Source organism: Perognathus longimembris, chromosome 9 (assembly GCF_023159225.1).
Source record: "Perognathus longimembris pacificus isolate PPM17 chromosome 9, ASM2315922v1, whole genome shotgun sequence".
NCBI classification, from domain to species: Eukaryota; Metazoa; Chordata; class Mammalia; order Rodentia; family Heteromyidae; genus Perognathus; species Perognathus longimembris.
The window spans coordinates 33,562,786-33,586,242 of record NC_063169.1 but is presented as its reverse complement, the minus strand read 5'-3'; the positions used below and the strand labels follow the sequence as shown (position 1 = coordinate 33,586,242).

General features: G+C 43.8%; 1 long non-coding RNA gene across 1 annotated transcript; it reads right to left on the bottom strand.

Moving 5' to 3' along the window:
* Positions 1-259: 259 nt before the first annotated feature.
* Positions 260-21,707, bottom strand: LOC125357676. The gene is made up of 4 exons (XR_007212186.1): positions 21,697-21,707; positions 15,676-15,681; positions 805-819; positions 260-422 (listed from the first exon to the last, which is right to left on the bottom strand). It is a non-coding gene; the product is annotated as an uncharacterized LOC125357676 (long non-coding RNA).
* Between the last annotated feature and the right edge of the window lie 1,750 nt (positions 21,708-23,457).

The following is a 23,457-nucleotide window of genomic DNA, read 5'->3' as shown; positions in this document are numbered from 1 at the left end:
GCTCATCAGGTCCCTGTTCAGTTTCTCCAATTGACTGATTGAATTTAATCTGTTCATGTCTAGGATCCAAACAATCTCAGACCAGGTTCCAAAGAGTAAAAGCGTCCACTGGGGTTTTTTTCAGGGCCATTTGCGTTATAATGACCCTGAATCCTTTTTCCAACTTTTTGCCAAATTTCTAAGTTAATGGTTCCTTCCTCCGGGAACCAGGGACATGCTTCCTCAATGCCAAATTTCACTCCTGGGCATGAAGCATCCCTTTGAGGGCCTGTACGTATAGCATGCGGCTGTTACCTTGTCCCATAATATTTTACTCCCGACAATACTCTCTCCCACTCTCTTTCCCAAGTGATTGGATGTCCTCTTACCTCAGCAGGGTCCTCTGCCATAGTCCCAGGTTTTCAGGTTCCTGTTTGAGCACACTTGTCGGAGCCAGCTGGCAGTGAAAGGGAATCCTGACTGAGGGGGTGAGGATAAAAGAAAAAGAAAGATACAAGACAAAAGACAAAAGATGGGGTCGGGAGGTCTGCAGCTCAAGACTGCAGCCTCGTTTATTCTTAACTTCCAGCTTATATACAGTTTAGGAAGTAGGGAATGGCATAGGGTTGACTAAAGTTTAAGAAAACAAGAAGGCCCTGAAGTCGGTAAATAACAAGTGGCAGTAAAACAAGACAGGGTTGAATGGTTAACATAAACCAGACTCTTGTGGACATAGTAAAACAACTTGGTAAGTGCTGTCTGTCAATTAAGCCATGTCCTTGCACATTCCTTGAGATAACAACATAGCCAGAGGTCAGGATGAACTTTGCTGTTGGCTCCCTACAAACCTGGAAGAAATGGAGGAGTTTCTAGAAAAAAAATGGTATTCCCAAACTTAACCATGAAGATTTAAACCTACTGAACAGACCCATAACCAGCATTGAAATAGAAACTGAAAAAGAGATCACCCACCCAAGAAAAGCCCAGGTACAGATGGATTCACAGCAAAATTCTACAAGGCCTTTAAAAGAGAACTCACACCAATATTTCTCAAACTCTTTAATGAAATTGAAAGTGAAAGTTTGCTACCAAACACATTCTATGATGTCAGTATAACCCTTATACAAAAACCAGACAGGGACTCATCAAGGAAAGAGAACTATAGACTGATTTCCTTGATGAACATTGATGCAAAAATTGTCAAGAAAATCCTGGCCCATTGACTTCAACAGGTCATCAAAAACAAAAACAAAAAACATACACTATGACCAAACTAGATTCATTCCTGGTATGCAGAGCTGGTTCAATATATGCAAGTCAATCAACATAATACACCACACCAAACAAAGCAAGGTAAAAAAAATCACATAATTATTTCACTAGATGCAGAAAAATCCAGCACCAATTTATGATAAAACCTTTGGAAATGAGGGAGGAGGTAAAAAACAGTACAAGAAAGGTACCCAAGGTCTAACATATTAAACTGTAACCTCTCCGTACATCACTTTGACAATAAATAAGAAAAAAAAAAAGAAAGTGAGTAATGGTCAGATAGTCACTAGGAACTTATAGTGGTTTAATCAGGCCAAACTCCATCAGTCTACAGAGAATTCTTCTTGTAAATGATGGATAATGGAAATATTACAGGGATGTGACCATCTTGTAAGATATTGCATATTGACCATAATACCTGAATGGTCAAAATGGAATAAATTACTTCAGATGATGAAAAGAAAAAACTCTGGAGAAACTAGGATTCCAAGGAACAATCCTGAGTATAATTAAGGCTGTCTATGACAAACTCACAGCGAGCATTATTCTTAATGTTGAAAAGTTAAATCCATTTCCTTTAAAATCAGGAGCAAGACAAGGTTTTCTGTTCTCTCCTCTCCTCTTCAACATAGTACTAGAATTCCTAGCCAGAGCAATAGGCAAGAAGAAGACATAAGAGAGATCCAAATAGGAAAAGATGAAGTTAAACTCTCTTTGCAGACAACATGATCCTGTGCCTACAGTACCCCATAGATTCTACTCCTAAGTAACTTGAGCTGATCTAAAACTTTGGCAAAGTATCAGGATATAAAATAAACCCTCAAAAATCAATAGATTTTCTATATGCTAATGACCTGAAGACTGAGGCTGAAGTCAGGAAAGCAACTCCTTTTGCAATAGCCTCAAAAAACATAAAATACCTAGGAATAACCTTAACCAAAGAAGTGAAAGACCTCTATGATGAGAACTTTAAAAACTTGAAAAAGGAAATTGAGGCAGAACTAAGGAAATGGAAAAAACCTCCCATGCTCCTGGATTGGGGGGATTAACATTGTCAAAATGGCAATATTGCCAAAAGCTATCCACAAATTCAATGCAATGCCCATTAATATCCTAATACCATTCTTTAAAGAAATATAGGAAGGAATACAGAAATTCATATGGAACAATAAAAGACCCCAAATAGCAGAAAGTTGAAAGAACAGTGCTGGAGGAATTACAATACCAAACTTCAAGCTGTATTACAAAGCTAGGGCTGGGGATATGGCCTAGTGGCAAGAGTGCTTGCCTTGTATACATGAAGCCCTGGGTTCAATTCCCCAGCACCACATATACAGAAAGCGGCCAGAAGTGGCACTGTGGCTCAAGTGGCAGAGTGCTAGCCTTGAGCAAAAAGAAACCAGGGACAGTGCTCAGGCCCTGAGTCCCAAGGCCCAGGACTGGCCAAAAAAAAAAAAAAAAAAAAGACCGGGGCTGGGGATATGGCCTAGTGGTAAGAGTACTTGCCTTGTATTACAAAGCTATAGTAATAAAAACAGCTTGGTATTGGCACAGGAACAGGCCTGAAGACCAATGGAACAGAACTGAAGACCCAGAAATAAACCCGCAGAACTATGCCTACTTAATCTTTGATAAAGGAGCTAAAAAATAGGATTGAAGAAAGACAGCCTCTTCAATAAATGGTGCTGGCAAAACTGGTTCAACACTTGCAACAAATTAAAACTAGATCCTTATATATCAAATTGCACCAAAATCAATTCCAAATCATCAAATACCTTGAAGTAAAATCAGATACCCTGAAAACACTATAAGAAGCAATAGGAGAAACACTTGGGCTCCTTAGCACAGGACAAAACTTCCTTAATAAAGCCCCCAAAGTGCAACAAATCAAAGAAAGGTTGGACAAATGGGATTGCATCAAATTGCTGAGTTTCTGTAGGGCAAATGACATAGCTTGTAAGATAAACAGAAAGCCCACAGATTGGGAGAAAGTCTTTACTGGCCATACAATGGACAAAGGCCTCATATCTAAAATATATGCAAAACTAAAAAATTAAATTCCTCCAAAACAAATCCTCAAAGAACCAACAGTCCCCTCTGGCCATAAAAGAATGCAAATCAAAACAACACAGAGATTCCACCTCACCTCAGTAAGAATGTCCATTATCAGGAATACTAACAATAACAAATGCTGGAGGGGATGTGGCCAAAAGAGAACCCTACTACACTGTTGGTGGGAATGTAAACTTGTTCAACCACTCTGGAAAGCAGTGTGGAGGTTCCTCAGAAGGCTAAACATAGAGCTCCCCTATGACCCACAGAAGCCCCACTTTTGGGCAGCTACCCAAAAGATTACAAGCAAGACCACACTAAAGCCACCAGTGCAATAATGTTCATCGCAGCACAATTTGTCATTGCTAAAATATGGAACCAACCAAGATGCCCCTCAGTAGAATGGATCAGGAAAATGTGGTACATATACACAATGGAATTCTATGCCTCTCTCAGAAAGAATGACATTGCTCCATTTGTAAGGAAATGGAAGGACTTGGAAAAATTATACTAAGTGAGCCAGATCCAAAGAAACATGGACTCTATGATTTCCCTCATAGGGAATAATTAGTACAGGTTTAGGCTAGTCATAGCAGAAGATAATAATAGCCCACTAGCTATGCCCTTATGAACACATAACATAATACTAAGTGAAATGATTCCATGTTATAGAAATGAGTGTTATATCATTGTTGTAATTATTTTCAACATACCATGTGAAACCATAGCTTTTTTTCTTCCTCTTGTATCCCCTTCCTGCAGTTGTGCCCCCACTATCACTGTATGCCATCTGAGTACCCTGTATACTGTATATATGTATATTAGAACTAGGGAAGGGAAAGTGAATATCAAAATCGAGAGACAAAGGATAAAAAGACAAATGACTCCAAGTCAACACTTACAAAACCATTTGGTATAAACCAACTGAACAACTCAAGGGGAGGAGAGGGAAAGGGGGAGGGGGAGGGAGAAAATGATGGAGGAGGTAACAAGTTGAACAAGAAATGTACTCACTGCCTTACATATGAAACTGTAACCCCTTTGTACATCACTTTGACAATAAAAAATAATTATTAAAAAAGAATATATATGAATATCTGGCACTTGACAAGGTCAAATTCAAGGAAGAGAAACATGAATAAAATTACATCAAAGCATATCATAATCAGGTTGCTCAAAACCAGTGGTAATCTTGAAATTAGCCAAAAGAGATAAGCATTGTAATATATAGAAAAAGTATGTCAAGACAGGTCTTATCAGAAACAAAGCAGTGATTAAAACTAATTCTATACTAATCAATGACGCCTTTTTAAAAAATGCATAAAGAGACTGTAAGCCTGATAGACCCCTCTCCCATAGTGTAGCATGCCCCTTCCCTAGGCAACACTAGGCCCATTTAGTGAGGACAGTAAATAGTCTCCACCCCCTCTTCCTTGAGATGGCACTCCTTTAGGGCAATTATGACCATATAAGGCAAAAAGATCCCCTTAGAGTGACCTTCAGGCCTGGGCAGCTGCAGGACCCCTTATCTACCATAAATCCTAGGCCGAAATGATGAAGCCCCTGGTCTGCACGTCCACACCGAGGTCCCCGCCTTCAAGACCTCCTAGGTTATATATGTCACCCCAGACAATAGATCACACTTCTTCTCACTTCTCCCCGTGAGAAGGGGTCTTGCCGACCCCCTTTGCCGGTAATAAGCTTTTCATTTGTTCTTCTGTACCTGGATGTCTGCGTGGTTTCTGGCAATGTCTAGTACATTCTAACAGTGGTGCGTTGGCAGGGAACTAGGTGATATCTCAGTGATTTGCTCTTCCCTCCCACCCCTGGGGGTGGAATCCGAGCTGCCTGGGACCCTAGTTCCCCTGCAGGTCCGGAGCCCAAACTTCTGCCAGACTGACACTGCGGGGCCAACACAGCTGCTGCGCAGCTTCTTCCTGCCCCAGAGCGCTCTCCCACATCCAATCCACCGGTCTCTCATCAGCACAGGGTAAGTGGACTGAGGCGATGTTCTTTTCTCTTCTCCACAAACTCGTTGTGCCAGTCTTTCCTTAACTCCCGCGAAAATCCTGGTACCAGGTCACACGAGTTCCGGCCAAGGACCCTGGGTCTGCGGCCTCAGGAGGACAGAGCTGGGTGATGACCTGGTTTCTGGACACCCGCCCCCACCCCTCCCCCGTTCTCTCTAAGACCAGACACTCCAGGGACGCCTGCATTTGTCCTGGCCTTAGTCACACGTCACCGATGGGTAACCTGCAGTCTAAAATCTGGCAGACTAAAATTCCCCCAGACTCCCCCACCCCTGGGGTGCATACTGGCCAGTAACTCTCTCTCTCCATCTGGCTCCTGGCCTTATCTTTGTAACCAAGCATGGCCAGTAAATGACCTAGGGAGCCAATCTAAATGGCCGCTTAGCGGTACCTTTAACCCATCATTAGTTGGGGTTTAGACAACAAGTATGAGCGCTGGGGAAAATGGGATACATCTAGGGCTTCTTTCCTCTGTCTGTCTGTCTGCCTGTCTGTCTGTCTTTCTCTTCCTCCTTCTCACCCCCCCCCCACTACTTCCTTTTTCCTCCGGCGGCTCCGCCCACGGCTCCTGCCCCTCCTGGTGGTCCTGCCCACGACTCTCCGACTCTACCCCTCTCTGTTGGTCCTGCCCAGGACTCCCACCATCATTGCCTCTCCCACCCCTCCTCCAACTCCAATATCTCCCACCTCCCCGGCTGCAGCCTCTGCAGCCCTGCTTCTAGCTCCAACCCCTTCCAACCTTGCCACTATTGCCTCTCTCCAATTATCACCCCGCCTTCCACCTCTACCACGATACCACGGCCCCCTCTCCACATCCAATCTCTACGTTTCTTCAGCTTCAGGGCCCTCTTCTGCTGGCCCCTCCTCACCCTGCTCCATCCTTCTACTTGTCCTGCTCTGACCCCTACGTCCTTTTCGGCTGTAAGCCTCACAGCCATCTCCTCTAACTTTTCTTGTCTGGCATCAGCTCTGTCTCTCTCTTGCTGTCTCTCCTCTCTCTTTTACGACCTCCAGACTGAAGATCATTTACCACTAAATTGCCTCCACCCCTCAGAAACCTGTTCGGCCTCTCCTCTCCCAATTCTCTCTACAGAGACTGACACATGCTGGGTTGTCTGCAGGCCCCCTCTCTTCTACCAGGTTTACTCTTCACTCTTCCAGGTGTTAAAATATCCAACTCATATATTAAAGAGCCTTATCAAATTGTTTTAAAGGCTTTCTGTTCTTGTTACCAATATTTGCACAAACATGGGAGATTCTGTTCAGCTTTCCATTGATCTACTTTATTGCATTTACAAAATATTTGAGTCAATTATTCAAAGGTCTTTCTAACAAAGATGTTTAAATGTATTTGGATTCTGGCCAGCTAAATCTTGCTAATCTATAACAAGACTATTTGGAGACAAAAGTATTTTCTTTAAAGTTTTGTTTTCCTAACTGACCACGTGGTTCTATTATATTGGGCAAAAAATATTTTGCCACTGGAATTCCAGAAAACTCACCCGGCCAATTTTTCATTTTTTAAACCTAAGCGTGCCTTAAACCTTTTATACAACGTGTGTGTGTGTGTGTGTGTGTGTGTGTGTGTGTGTGTAAAAGGCAATTTTTTTCTATTCGTGGTATCTGCTTCTGATTGCAATTGTAAATCTTGTAAATTGTAAATGTAATCTTATTGTAAAGGAGTTAATTAACAAGTGTACTGCTTGTTAAAGAAAAACATCTTTATCAAGGAAAAAGGAATGAGTCCCAGCTGTGCTACTAATCAGCAGAAATACCTTGCTCCAACCAGCTGTGATAAAAGGAAACTTAGTAAGGAGCAATATAAACCAAGAGAAAAGTTCGTAAAGAAAGCCTGGAAAAGGACAACCGAGAAAGCAAAAATGGATTCCTTTGGATGAGAGAGGATTTGGAAAGTGAAATTGTCTTAAAGGTGTGTTCCAAAATGATAAATGGTAAAAAATTAAGACAAACCCCAAAGGTATGAGTAAAATTGATAGGTAATTAATTAGCTCTGATCTAAATACTGATGTAAAACCAACATATCATTCTTTATGTCCATCTAAGGTACATTTAGTTAACCAGTGGGAGACCAGCCTGTAAGACCCAGTGTACTCAGAAAAGCAAAAGTTACTGGGAGATCTCAAATGTTTTTAACCAGTCTATGTAGAAATTTGCAGGCAAGCCAGCAGGAGAAGGGACCATCCATCTGAGTGACCCAGCCCAGCCCAGATCCTGCCCATCTCTTCCAACCTGGAAGATGGCCTCACTCCTGCCTGGACCATCCTGACTACCCCCACCATGGTAAAAGTAGACTGGACTTGTGCCCCACTCCATCACATGCAGCTGATTCCTGGCAAAAGACTGCTTTAGATTTACAGAAAACTAAGACTCTTGTAAAATACTTTCTGTAATGCCTAGATGTGTAAATCTTATGCAGCCTGGCCTGGAAAAGGCTGGTAAGGTTGTTATACTAGTGAAACAGGTGTAAACCAGGAGAGCCTCTTGCAAACTTTGCATAGGGCCACCAAAAATCAGGTTCTCCAGGCAGATAAAATATTCTAAACCTGTGCTAAAACTCTCATCACATCTACTGAATTTTGTCATTATAGAACTCTGGCAAAGATTTATTGGTTAACTCTTGACAAGGTGCAGGTAAGCTCTACTTATTTCTATTTGATCTCCTTGTTGCTTTAATTGGGCATAAAAGGGCTTTTTGTGGCAAAACCTCATTCAACCTGAGGACTGCAGTTCAAAGCCAGACCAGGCAGAAAAATCCTTCTGAGCCTCCATCTCCCAACTACATCAAAGCACCAGGCTGGAGGCATGGCTCAAGAGAAGTGACACTGGCTCAAAGTGGTAGGGCTCTAGCCTTGAGCAGAAGTGCTCAGGGATCGTGCCCAGGCCTAGAGTTCAAACCCTGTGACAAAATTGCCTACTGAGCCATCCCAGCAACAAGCACCTGGACCTCCAGGCCAGTCCTGACAACAAAGAATCATGGAGAGGAGTAAGAGCGTCACATCCTGGTGTCACATAATCAATGGAGCCACTCTGTGCCTGCCCTTTCAAAATTGCCCAGAGCAGGGAGATCAAGGGCAATAAGTTAAGGAGCTTATCCATCTACTGTCCATACCTGTCTACCCTCCAAATGGACAGGAATACATTCTTGCCTGGAGCACAGGAGATAAGAACTAACCAATCTATCAAATTTATCCAATTCTTAAGTTTCTGTCCTGAGCCCTTTGTTTTGCCATTTGTGCACTCTCTTAACCTATACCTGCCTGTATTTCTGAAAAACAATTTCTTTTGCACAAGTTCCCAACAGTAAACCATTCTAGGGTGGTCACCCACTATTAGTCTCTAGCAGCTGGTTATGGCAGATGTTAGCCTCTTGAGTAGCTAGGATGACAGTGTGTACATGAAAGGCTTCTTAATGAACAACATAGTCTCCCTTTTCCACTTGGATGTACAGTATGAAAAGTGATTTTACTTGAGAATCTTTCCAGTACCAGGTCTTGAACTATTGCCTTCCACCAACTTGCACAGTAACCTTGGCACTCTTGTTTTTACAGAAGAAATGGAGGCTGAGAAAGGTTACAACTATCCTGGACTGACACCCAAAGAGTCCTTGTGTATTCCCAAGAGGCCTTTCTCTGTGAATTGAACAGAACATTGCTGATGCTTGTATGGGGCTGACTTTTGGAGGGTGTTTAGCATTCACAGGCTCCTCTGGCTGCTTCCCAAATTGCAATCTGGGATTATCTTGGATGCCTAGAGCTGTCTTGGTGCATTTCCATGGCTCCAGAGACATACCAAATGGAACCAGAACCAAAATGAGTGTGACACTCCAGAAAGCCAGTTTACTTAGATCTTTTCAGATGGATTACAGGATGCCACACCTAGGTTTTCCCAAGGAATTCTTCATTTGGTGTGGCTGTTGGGCGAGGTATGAGGGGCACCAAAAAGCATTCTGGTGCTATCTCCTGGTAAGCCGAAGGACTTGGGAAGTGAAACAAGAAACAAGAAATAAGCACCTCCATAAAGCAACTGCAGTCTATCTTGTTTGTGTTTCCATTCTTTCTGCAAGCTGATGTCCATGAGCAAAAACAAAGCTGTTTGTAACCCTGTTGGATAAGAATAATCTGGGCTTGTGTTTTCTATTTGATTCAAGAAATAAGAGGCAAGGGCTGGGAATATGGCCTAGTGGTAGAGTGCTTGCATCGTACACATGAAGCCCTGGGTTTGATTCCTTAGCATCACATATACAGAAAAGGCCAAAATTGGTGCTGTGGCTCAAGTGGTAAAGTGCTAGCCTTGAGCAAAAAGAAGCCAGGGACAGTGCTCAGGCCCTGAGTTCAAGCACCAGGACTGGAAAAAAACACAAACCACAACACAGAAAGAAATGAGGCAAGTGACTCTAATTTATGGAATTTGGTGGTCTTTGCTCAGTATCTCTTCTTTTCCCTCACATGTTTTATCAGAAAGGGTAAAAGATCATGAAACCCATACTTGGAATAGGGACAGTAGGAAGGAAGCATAGGTAGGTAGAGAGAGCACATCCTGTTTAGGTATGTTTGTTTGGAGCAGAGGAGCAGAGGTGGAAGTCCAGGTCCAGCAGGGTAGGTCCAGGCACTGGAGTCTTAAGGAAAGATCTAAAGCTTATTCTCAAAGTAGTGGGAATCAGGGAAAGATGTGTGTGTGTGTGTGTGTGTGTGTGTGTGTGTGTGTGTGTGTGTGTATTAGGGCTTGAACTCAGGGTCTCATGTGCACGCTTGCCTATACCACTTGAGGCATACCTCCATTTCCAGCTTTGTGTTGGTTAACTAGAGATAACAATCTCATAGTCTTTTCTTCCTGGACGGGCTTTGAATTGCAATCTTCAGATCTCAGCCTCGTGACTATAGGATTATAGGTGAGACACTTCCTCTAACCTGGCTGCGTTAGGGTATATTTTTGTTGGTCATGAGGCTTGAACTCAGGACCTGGGTGCTGTCTCCAAGCTCTTTTGCTCAAGGCTAGCTCTACAGCTTTGGTTTTTGAGTGGTTAATTGGATATAAGAGTAGTCTCATGGGGATTTTTCTGCCTAGGATAGCTTTGAACCACAGTCCTCAGATCTCAGCCTCCTGAGTAGCTAGGATTACAGATATGAAGCACTGGCTCCCAGTGTTGTTTTTAAAAATAATAATTTTGTTGTTATTTTTACAGTGTTGTACAACAGGGTTATCATTTTACAAGTCAGCTAATGAGTACATTCCTCTTATTGGGCAATATTTTGCTTTCCTCCAGTTTCCCCTCCCATTCCTGCCTATAAGTTGCATAGTTCATTTTCCACATAGTGTATAGTGAGTGCCATGATTGCATTTGTTGACCCTTCCTCCCTCCCTTGTTGCACTTCCCCTTTCTCTAAAAAGACCGAAAAAAACCAAACAAACACACAAACAAACAAACCACACCAAGAGAAAAACAAATACTACCATCATGATCAACAACAATAACAGGTTGCTGCCTTTTTCAGACAGGGTCTTACTATGGAATTCAGGTATTCAGGCTAGCCTTAACTCAAGGTCTTCCTTTCCTTAGCATCCCCAGTGCTCAGATTACAAGTGTGCACTACCATGCCTAACAATACAAGCCTTTTTAACCAAGTGGATCAAGACTGTTTTAGGCAGAGTAACATTCTAACAATCTGCGAAGTAGAACAAATAGAGAGTAGAAACAGGCACCTTGTGGGAAGTCTCCCATGGTGTTGTCCTGAGCCAAGGTGGGCAGCAGACAGCATCAGGAGAATGTTAGTGCTGAAGTGCTGAAAAGATCCTAGGACAGAGAAGCCACTGGAGAGATGAAATTAGAGGGTCATAAGAGATATTGAAGGTAAAGATGGTGCCAAGATCCCACATTGGGCTGGTGTGGTACCATTTCCAGGTTAGGGAGAATGTGAATATCTCATTTTGTTGAGGACTGTTTGAAAGGGGAGATCCAACATCTCCTTTTGGATATCCCAAGTTTGGAGTTTCAAAGGGGCCACTAGATGGAGAAGGTCAGAAGTCAATTGGAAATATGTGCCTAGGATGGAGGCAAGTACAGTCTTCCTGGTCAACTGTGAGACATATATGCTGAGGAGTTAGTTGAAGCTAACACACTGGATGAAAGTAGAGGAGCCTTTCATGGAAGCTTCCATGGAAGCTAAGGGGAGGGCGAAGTATGGTGACATATTCTTGTAATCCCAACTACTTGGGAGTTAGAGGTAGGAGGATTTTGGTCAATGAATCACTATGCAAAGGCATGAGATTTTATCTGAAAAATAACTAAAATAATGAGGCTTGGAGGAATGGCTCAAATACTTAGAATGCTTATCTAGCAGGCATGATGCCCTGAGTTCAAGCCCCATACTTCCCACAGTAGATGAGGCAACTTGCACATGTTCCTTGGGTGTTCAGACCCACAGGAAGGGAAAAAATAAAAATGAGGTACAGGTAATAGGGGGTGGAGTGGTAGCCCCAGAAAGATATGCCAGATATGGTACTGGTCAGATGGACTTCTTTACAAAGAAGATTTTTGCAGAAGTTACTAATGAAGGACCTTGAACTCACATAGATTATCCAGATGGGCCCTGAATCCAATGCCAAGGGTCTTTACAAGAGATAGGAGGCCAGGAACCCCTATAATCCTAGCTACTCAGAAGGCTGAAATCTGAGGATCTTGGTTCTAAGCCAGCCTGGGCAAGAAAGTCTATGAGACGATTATCTCTAATTAGTCACCAAAAAGTTGCAAATGAAGCCATGGCTCAAGTGGTTGAGTGAAAAAGCTCAAGAACAGCACCCAGGGCCTGAGTTCAGGTTCCAGGACTGTCACCAAAAAAGAAAAAAAGGCAAAAGAGAGATGGGACAGGAGATGACACAGGAGGTAGAAGTGAGCACTACAAACAGAAAGCTGGAAAGGACAAGAACTCTCCCTGGGGTTCATAGGAGAGACATGTGGCAGTGGGATTTGAGTTCAAATTTCTACTCTCCAGAACAGTGCAAGGAAAATGACTTTTAAGCAGTGTTTTAAGCAGTGTTTGTTGTGGGTTGTCCTCTTTTCTTCCCTCTCTTCCTTCTTTTGTGAAATACTATGGATTAAACCCAGATCTTCCCAAAGGCCAGGCAAGCACCCTACCATTTGAATTATGCCACCAGTCCTGTTCTGTTTTTTTTTTAACAGCATCCTAAACAGTCATGTGCATCCTGAGGTATTAGATCCTAGTTGGAGACCTGAAAGCATCAAGAATGATATCTCCCATCTCAATCCTCCGTACCTGCCCTGCCACCAGTGCTCACTTACCAGACGACTTTAGGTACATCAGAGTCCAGTAATCCAGACACCAGCTTGCTCAAAGAAATAGTTGTGTCCTTATTTTTGTAATATAATTTTATTGTCATTATTAAGGTGTTTGTATAGAGGCATTACCATTTCATAAGTCAGGCAATGAGTACAATTTTTTTTTGGTCAGTTATGAGGCCAGAACTCAGGGTCTAGGCACTTTCTCTGAGCCATTTTGTGCTCAAGGCTTGTGCTCTACCTCTTGAGCCACAGTATCACTTCCCATTTTTGAGTGGTTAATTGGAGATAAGAATCTCATGGGAACTTTTCTCTCAGGCTGGCTTCAATCCTCAGATGTCACCTTCCTAAGTAGCTAGGATTACCGGTATGAGCCACCAGCACCTGGCTTATGTCCTTATTTTTATTTATTTATTATTGTTATTATGAAGATGATGTGAAGAGGGGTTACAGTTACCTAAGTCACATTTCTTTTTTTTTTTTTTTTGGCCAGTCCTGGGCCTTGGACTCAGGGCCTGAGCACTGTCCCTGGCTTCTTCCCGCTCAAGGCTAGCACTCTGCCACGTGAGCCACAGCGCCGCTTCTGGCCGTTTTTTCTGTATATGTGGTGCTGGGGAATCAAACCTAGGGCCTCGTGTATCCAAGGCAGGCACTCTTGCCACTAGGCTATATCCCCAGCCCCTAAGTCACATTTCTTGTTGGACAATTTCACTCCTTCTCTTGATCGCTCTCAGTTTTTTCCTCCCATCTCTATCCACAAGTTGAATAGTTTATTTTTCAACATAGTGTCTAGTGAGTTTGTGTCCTTATTTTTAAATGTCTTGTTCCCACTGGATTTTAGGCAATCAACAGTGATTTCAATATGGAGGTCTGTCTTTCTCCTCTACCACTCCTCCTTCAAGCAATGGTAGCAGAGCAAGTGCCCCTAGGGCATCTGGGGGAAATGGTCCCCGGGATCCCCACCCCTACAGGCCAGGTGATAAGGGGGCCTGTGACCAGCATGTGGTAAAGGGGACATCATCTTGGAGATGGGTGACCTTTCCCACTTGCTAGGCATAGGAACAGCTGGATCTGGCAACAGAGGGGACTCATTGCTCTCTGGGGTCATAAGGGGTCACTTCCTGAAAGCAGGCAGGCAGGGCTGTGCAAGGGATCTCAGTAATCAGCTCCTTTGACACTGGAGACTCTCATCTTTTCACCCTACCCTGTGGAGATGGGGACTCAAGTCAAGACGCCTGAGTCCAGCCAGGGCTGAGGTTCTGTTTGCATTACACAAGGAGGCTGGGGGTCAGCGGGTATTTGAGTGAGGAAGGCTAGCATAGCTGGTCTCCTCCCCCACTTGCACCTAAGAACAGTTTTTCTCAGGGGATTTCAAGGTTGGTGGAGCTGCCCCGTGCTCCATGGTGCCTAGCTCCATGGATAGACCTCTGGGCAGATGGGCCCTGAGCCAGACCACAGGCCTCACTCAGCAGGACTCAGTGTACACTGTAATTTTCCAGTGTCACACTTAGCCTATCAGTGACAGCAACTATAACATGGACTGCCTTTCTCTTTCATCTTCTCCTATCAGTGAGGCATGGCAACCTCATCTCTCACATCTTGTCCAAGCATTCTTACTTGAATCATCTGGTCTTTGTGCCTCCTGGACTGCCCACTGCTGCAGTCGTCCAGGTACTCATCCTGCCCACTGCTTGCAGATACATCCTGGACTTCTGGGCCACCACTCAGTGCCCTCTTTGAGAGGGCCCCAGAGCCCTCTCCCTCATGAGTATTCCTGAACACTGATACCCAGTTATCTGTCACCAGCTGCTGGCACATTTTCATGTGTGTATGAACAAATGTACTCATTTCTCCTTTCTTATATCTGCTCAGAAAAAGAAAAGTACTGTGTATCTATGATGTGCCAGTTTATGTCTTCAAGAAACTTCTAGATATCAGTGTAGGCTGGTTGCCTGGCATTGGCCCTAACAGGTCTATATTCTGCCCTCCTTGGGCCCCTAAAGGTTAACCTTGTGGCCCCCCATCTTCAGGCTCTATCAGCCTCAGCTTCCACATGTGGTCTTTTCCTGTGGTAATCCAGCAGCTGGGCAGATGTTCAGGAGTTGCAGGCATGGGTTCTGCTCCTTGTGATGGGGTTGCCCTGGGCTGCATCGCAGGTCTGGTTAGCAGTGACTTTCTTCTCAGGATTCAGGACCTGTTCCTTCGTCACAATCAGGCTGGGGTGGTGACCGTGCCCTACTGTCACTAGCACCACCCCTCCCCATCATCCTTTGTGTTACCAAGTTCTGCCTATATTGACAGGTGACATTTATTTCCCGCCACCCTTACTGATGTGGCCTCTTTTTTAGGCAGTCCAAGTACCAAGGCCCCTGAGGAACTGTCAACACTTTGAGATTCTGCATAGCCAGAGTCTTGGGCATGGAGTAGATACTCAAAAACCTATTTTGTTATTATTTATTTATTTTTATTTTTTTAATTTTTATTTTTTGCTAGTCCTGGGGCTTGGACTCAGGGCCTGAGCATTGTTCCTGGCTTCTTTTTGCTCAAGGCTAGCACTCTGCCACTTGAGCCACAGCGCTACCTCTGGCCTTTTCAATATATGTGGTGCTGAGGAATCAACCCCAAGGCTTCATGAATACAAGGCAAGCACTCTTGCCACCAGGCCATATTCCCAGGCCCTTATTTATTTTTACTATAAAAGCAGTCTTGTTTTAATTGAACCCATGCCCCACCGGACATCCCACATGGGAGCATTTTCTTATTGTAAGACTGCCAAAGCAATTAAAAAAAAAACTTTAAAAAAAAAAAAGCCTACTTTATAGAAGAACTTGTGGTGAAGACTTTAAATCTGTGGCCCTGAGGGCTTCCGGCAGGACTCCAGCTGGGTGGTGCACAGCCTGCTGTCTTGCTGTGGGTGGCAGTTCTCTAAACAGGGACTGCTGCATTTCATTAACAGTGAAGCCCAAAGTCAGCAAGCAGAAAGAGTTACGGGACAAATGTGACTCCACAACAGCTTGTCCAGGCCACAGCCCACTCTCCTCAAATACTTTTTTGGGCAGGGGGGGAGGGGGGAGGAGGGGATGTGCTCTGAGTGAGCGATGTTAATGAGACAAGGGAGCCCTCTTGAACAGGAATTATGCTGATGTCAAGCTGAAGTGTTCTGAAAATGTAGCTGCCCTCAAGCTGCCCCAAATGTTCTTTGGTACAAAGCCGAATTCAGGGGTCATCTTGGAATCTGCCCTGGAGACTGGGTTTGAGAACGCCTCATGGATTCCCAGCATCACTCTTCAAAAGGTTACATTGTCCAGGGAGGCTTTCATATCCCACTTAACTGGAATTGAACAGAAATAAAAGATTGCTCAGCTGGATTAGACATATCAGAGGGGCTGAACCTTTCTTAAATCCCATTAATGGACAACCTTGATCCACAACTGGATTCAATTACTGTGTGGACAGAAAGGCATTTTCTCATAAAGCCGCTCTGTTTCCATGCCTGGCTTTGAGCAGGGTCAGTCATGACAAAGACAAGCCTGTGTGTTGTTCAGCTTGTTTTCCTTTTTCAAGCTCTTGCATTGGCACTGCCAAGCCCCAAGCTGTTTGGATGAATTGTTGGAGGGTGGCATAGAGGGTTTGGTTTTGGGCCTTTTGGTCCAGTGCTTCTTTTGGGGGTGGGCAGGGGAGTGGGGAGGGCAGTCCTGGGGCTTGAACACAAGGCTTGAGCACTGTCCTTGAGCTTTTGTGCTCAAGGCTAATGTTCAACCACTTTGAGCCACACCTCCATTTCCAGCTTTTTTGTGGTTAGTTGGAGATAAGCATCTCATAGACTTTCCTGTTGAGCTGGCTTCAAACTTTGATCCTCAGATCTCAGCCTCCTGAGTAACTAGGATTAGAATCATGAGCCATCAGTGCCTTGCACAGTCCATGTTCCCCATTATTTTATTGTCTTAAAGTATGTGTGAGGGGCAAGTGAAAAAAAAAAGCATGTGATAGAAAATTTAAACCTTAAATTTAAATGAAACCTTTAAACTTTAAATGGCATGGGTATTTAGTTACCTGATAAACATTTTATTTTATTTTTGCCAATCCTGGGGCTTGAACTCAGGACCTAGGTACTGTCCCTGAGCTTCTTTTGCTCAAGGCTAGCACCCTATCACTCAAGCCACAGTGCCATTTCCAGCCTTTTCTGTTTATCTGGTACTGAGGAATTGAACCCAGGGCTTTGTGCATGCTAGGCAAGCACTCTACCACTAAGCCACATTCCCAGCCCTGTTCCTGAGCTCCTTTTGCTCAAGGATAGCACTCTACCACTTGAGCCACAGAGCCACTTCTGGCCTTTTGTGTTCATGTGGTGCCAAGTAAATGAACCCAGGGTTTCATGTATGCTAGGCAAGCTCTCTACCACTAAGCCACATTCCCAGTCCCTCATAAACATTCTTTTAGTGTTCTTAATTCATTATTTTACTGAATATGCCTTAAAGACAGGATTGTCTTTGGTCCAGTTTCCTGGGGCAGACCAGAAGAAATATGTTTCTCTCTTCTCTTTCTCTGCCCCCCCCACCACCTTTGTGCTGAGGATTGAACCAGGGCCTTGTGCATACTCAGTCAGTGTTCTCCCATTGAGCTACATCCTAGCCCAATAAATATATACTCTACGTCCTGGTGCAGAACAGTTACAACTAATATAGAAAGCTAGTAAGTTTTCATAACAGGTATCTTACACCCTGGGTTCAGTCTCCAGTATTGCAATAAATCAAAACAAATATAAAAACAAAGCTGGCCACCGGTGGCTCACACCTATAATCCTAGCTACTCAGGTGGCTGGGATCTGAGGACCACAGTTCAAGGGTAGCCCAGGCAGGAAAGGCTGTGTGTGAGACTCTTATCTCCAATTAACCACCAGAAAATTGGAAGTGAATGCTGTGGCTCTAGTGGTAGACCAGTAGCACTAGGCCCAGAGTTCAAGCTTCCAGGATGGGCAAAAAAATAAAATAAAATAAAATAAAAAAAATAAAAAAAAGCAAAACAAACAGAAAAATAGTGCCCACAAGGAAGTTAAGGTCTTGCTCAGTTGGCTACCTGATCAGGCTTTCTGCATGAGCTTGGCTCTCCCATAGGAAAATGAAGGCCTACATAGAAACCTTTGTGTGGCCCAAATGTCAGTCATCAGCTTACTTCACTGTGACCATGATTAATCTGCTGCTTCTCATCTCCAGACTTACCCTGCATTACCTGTTCTGTCATATAATGGAGTCCTTATAGCAGTTCTTTTTGTTTCCAGCCAATGGCGGTGGAGGGTCCTGGAGAGACACTGAAATAGAAAGGGGCTTTTCTTCCTTGTTCCAGTGGGCTGACTTCCTCAGGCTCTGGCAGTATGTCCAACTTTTCTGCAGTGCAATGTGCCAGCAGTGTGTGATGCCTTCCTGTGGGCAGCTGCTCTGATGCCTGCATTGCACAGATCCCAGAGAGGAACCCTGTGATGTGAGCATGCTCCTGGGTTAGTGACTGTGGCTTTTCTCCCTACCAAGCCCTTTCAATGTCGGCAGAATCCAGGAATGAACAATAGGGTTTCTCCTAAACAAATCTCTGTCATGTGCTGGCTTTGTTGTTGTATTGTCTGTTTCCTTTGTGTATCTGTCACTGAATAATTCTTACTAAGCTGCTCATATCACTTTGAGTCTCTGAGCTTATGTCCAGCAAAACTAAGAGCATAAAATTGATTTGGACACATGGAGATTTGTTGAATGGTATTTTTAAAATAATTTATTTATTAATTAAACACAATTTTTTGACAAGGTGTTGTGCAAAAGGGGTACAGTTACATAATAGGGCAGTGAGTACATTTCTTGTGATATCTTACACCCTGTTTTTCTTTCCCTTCCCTAGGTCAGGTAGACATATATACATTACATAGTGTACCAGAAACATATACAGTAGCCACATGGCCCACACCAAAGGATATTCACTTAGGGCTTTAAATGTAATGTCGACAATAGAGTTTGCTTATCCTTGTCTTTTTTTTTTTTTTTTTGGCCAGTCCTGGGCCTTGGACTCAGGGCCTGAGCACTGTCCCTGGCTTCTTCCCGCTCAAGGCTAGCACTCTGCCACTTGAGCCACAGCGCCGCTTCTGGCCGTTTTCTGTATATGTGGTGCTGGGGAATCGAACCTAGGGCCTCGTGTATCCGCGGCAGGCACTCTTGCCGCTAGGCTATATCCCCAGCCCCTATCCTTGTCTTATATGAACATACATACATAGCTTTTGAGCTGTTGTGATCCACTGAGAGGTCTATTTTTGGCCTTTATATGTTGAGTAGTTGTTTGGTTTTAGTTACATACTGTTGGGTCACTGACCCAAACCTGTGGGAAATACCATTTGACAAGAAGTTTTTGGTTTCACAGACCTGGTCTCTACTGTCTCCCCCTCTCCCCACCTTAACAGTCATATATCAAGGAGATCATGCCCCTTTGTTTTTTTTGTTCTAGGCTTGTCTTGCTCAACATTATTTGTTCAAGTTCTGACCATTTCCCTGCGAATACCAATATTTCACCATTTCTAATCGCTATGTAGTATTCCATTGTGTATAGGTACCATAGTTTTTGGACCCATTCATCTGTAGAGGGGCATCTGGGTTGTTTCCATATTTTGGCTATTGTGAATTGTGCAGCATAAACATGGAAGTGCAGATGTCTTTTTGATATCTTGGGACCTGTTGTTCAGGATAGATGCCTAGAAGTGGTATGGCTGGGTCATAGGGTAGGTCTATGTTGAGCTTTTTGAGGAACCTCCATACTGTTCTCCAAAGTGGTTGTACTAACTTACACTCCCACCAACAATGGAGAAGGGTTCCTCTTTCCCCGCACCCCCTCCAGCATTTGTTGTTACCTGAGTTCAGAGTATAGGCCATTCTAACTGGAGTGAGGTGGTATCTCAGGGTGTTGAATGGTATTTTGTCATTTTTGGAATGCATCCACATTGAACTCTTGCTGATGTGCCAGACAGACGAACCCCGCCCCTGCCTAGAAACCACCAAGGAGCCTACCCGATGCAAGGACAAGACAGTCATTAAATTCAGCTCGAGCTGGTCCCACCCAGCTTCTTTGTTCAGCAGGGTTTTTATTGACCATAGGGGTCGGAGCGGTGTGTGTGTGTGGGAATAGCCACGACAATGGCTTTGTGATTGGGCGGGGGTTCCCAGGCTTACACCTGACTGGCCACGTAAGCTGTCTCTGACTCATTGTCTAGGGGTGTGTTCCTAGGCCTCTGAGCAGGGGGAGGGGCTGGGGAGAAAGTAGGAATGGAGTCAGCTTCTGTTCTCTTTTGTTGGCCAGATCTGACCCCCACATTACATTGCTAGTTGGGGAGTGAACTAAAATATAAGAGAAGGAGAATTGTAAGTGCATTCAGATTGCTTCCTTTTCCAATAATAATAATAATAATATGCAAATCAACCTGTACAAACACAATTGTTTACTCTAAAGCATATACCACAAGAGACTGAGATATTAGGTGATATGTCTAGGGTTTGGGTTCATTTTCTCAGCTGATTAATAGACTAAAGGACAAGAGCAGGCTTATTTAAAAGAGAAAGAAACAGCAAAATAGGTTCTTTATGTAACGAGGGGTCCTGAAACTAGGTATCCTGTCTTGCCCTTGGGACCCAGCCCTCCCACTATATATAGGGCCTTTTGCCTCCTCTTCCTCCTGAGGGTGAGCTCTTGCTCCTATTGGTTGAGGGGTGGACATGCATTGTGAAGCATCTCCTGATTAGTGCCTTGTGAGCAAAAGCATGGTAGTTTTCTAGTAATTGGCTCTTCTGTCTCTGCTCACAAGTACAGAAGGATTGGATGGGGCTGATGGAGATGCATTGGGCCATAGCCACAAAATGCACATGTGTTTGAGACCCATAGCCCATGGAGGGCCTGATGGGTATTTTATGAGTCATCCTCATGTCTGAGTTGGAGCTGATCTCTGGTCCCATCTTTCACCTCCTACTGCCTAGCTGAGGAGGACTAACTTCCCCTCATAGGGGTAGTTGCACTCCGCTTCATAACTGGGTTCTTGTCCTGGGCCTAACAGTAACAGCTCACAGGTTGTTTTTTTTACTTTTCTAAGCCTAGATCATTTGTCTGTAAAATGAATAGACCCATTCAGCTCCAACATATCAAAATGTAATCACAATGTAGGGAAGTAAGCTGGCCCTGCTATTTTAGAAGGCTGGGTTTGACCTAAGCATATGCAATTCTATATAAAGTCAAGATGAGCCTGCTTGATTAAAAGTTAGACAGCCAGGGCATGCTGAGTACATTCAAGACTACATTGTCCACCACTGCAGCTTTTCTGGAATTGCCTCTGGAAAGGCTACAGGCACATCAGGCTGGTCAGTGATCTCAATAACTGAGCAACTCCACAAGTAAACCGTGCATTCCCAGAGCAAGATGAATGAATATTTAAGGTATAGTACCCCGAGTTACACAGATCCCATACACTGAAGGACACTTGGACACAAACAGTGTAAACACTATAGTATAAAAATGGCCAGTTTCAGGGCTGGGCACTGGTGGCTCCCTCAGAAACTCAGGAGGCTGAGGATTAATGTTTGAATCCAACCCTGAGCAGGAGAGTCTGTGACATTTATCTCCAACTAACTATCAAAACACAAGAAGTAGAACTATGCTGATTATGGCATCAGCCTTGAGATAAAAAGCTCAAGGGCAATGCCAAGGACTTGACTTGAAGCAAAGTACGAGCATTAAAAAATAATAAATAATAGTCTCAGGGATGGAGGATTCTGAGGGCCTATCAGGAGACTAACACTGTTTCAGAGATGGCACTAAGAAATTCAATTAAGGCAGATACTGAAAGTGGCAGCCACACAGCACCATGGTCTTAATGACAGCCAGATGAATGCTAGTGGCTGGAGCTCAGGTGCTCACCATGTGAGGACAGTGCCACAGCCCCTCACTGAGCTGGACATCACTTGAGGGGATGGCAGACTTACAACAGGGGCCTTCTACTTTCAGCTGGTAGTTGATCCCAACCATGGTGTGTACAGCTATCTATAGAGTAATCAGCAACGTGTGTTTCTTTGGCAAAGTACTTGCAGATCATTCCTTTGGGCCACAGAGAATCTTCTCATAATGACATGGACTAGTGTGCAATGCAAGATTGTAGAACCAGTGGAAATATAAAACACAAGATGGGCCCTTAGAAAAAAAGATGCTGTTCACACCTAGCACTAATATTTCACACCTGTAATCTAGCAACTTGGGTAACTGAGATTTGAGGATCATGGTTCAAAGATGCAGAAAAAAACTATGAGACCATTCTACTTCTTGAGCCACAGCGCCCACTTCTGGCCTTTTCTGTTTATGTGGTGCTGAGGAATTGAACCCAGGGCTTCATGCATGCTAGACAGGCACCCTACCACTAAGCCACATTCCCAGCTCCCTATGAGACTTATCTCATGTTAACTAGCAAAATCCTGTAAGTGGAACTGTAGCTCAAGCGGTAGAGCACCTGCCTTGAGTAAATAAAGCCAAAAAAGAATAAGGCCCTGAGTTCAAGCCCCAGTACTGGTACCAAAAACAAAAACAAAAAGCCAGTTGCTAGAGGCATGGAATTCTATTGTGTATATGCACCACTTTCTTGATCCCACATACTGAGGGGCATCTGTTTTGGTTCAATACTTTATCAATGACAAACTGTGCTGCGGTGAACATAGTTGTACTGGTGGCTTTATTGGGGTCTTGCTTGTAATCTTTTGGGTAGATGCCCAAAAGTGGGGACGCTGGGTCATAGGGGAGCTCTATGTTTAGCCTTTTAAGTTAACTTCCATACTGCTTCCCAGTTTACACTCCCACCAACAGTGTAGTAGGGTTCCCTTTTGGCCACATCCCCTCTAGCACCTGTTATTAGTTTTCTTGATAATGGACATTCTTATTGGGGTGAGGTGGAATCTCAGGGTTGTTTGGTTTGCATTTCTTGCCAGGGATCTTGAGCACTTCTTTATGTGTCTCTTGGCCATTCTCATTTCCTCTTCAGAGAAGTCTCTTTTTAGGTCTTTAGCCCATACTAAGTGAAATGAACCAGACCCAAAGAAACAGACTATGGTTTCCCTCATTGGGAATAATTAGTACACATCTAGGATAGTCCCAGAAGTTTACAGTAGCTCAATAGCTGTGTCCATATGAACATATAAGATGATGCTAAGTGAAATGAACTCCAAAAAAAAAAAAAGAAACAAGTGGTTTATCATTATTGTTATTTTCAACATACCATGAGAAATTATGCCCTTTTTCTTTTGTCTTTCTTGCCCATGGCTTTACCTCTGATAACACTGTAACTGATTTTGGTACCCTGGATATTGCATATGCTAGGGAATTAGAGAAGGGAAAGGGAATACCGAAATGGAGAGACAAAGGATAAAAAGACAAACCAATGTAAAAGCAATACTTACAAAACTATATGGTGTAAACCAACTGTACAACTCATGGGGAGAAGGAAATGGAAGTGGGGAAATGGGGGAAAACAAGGGAGGAGGCAACAAGTTGGATAAGAAATGTACTCACTGCCTTACATATGAAACTGTAACCCCTCTTTACATCACTTTAACAATAAAGAAATGAAAAAAAAAGTTGCTATTTAAGCACTGGTATCAGGACCACATTCCAGGCTCTCCGTGGACCTAATGATTCAGTGGGGTGGTGGTGAGATGCAAGAGTGTTTCAGTTTGTCCATATTCAATCGGGGGAAACACTGAAGGGTTACTGTGAGTTTTATTGGATAAATAGGGAAAAAGCACCTCTCTATAG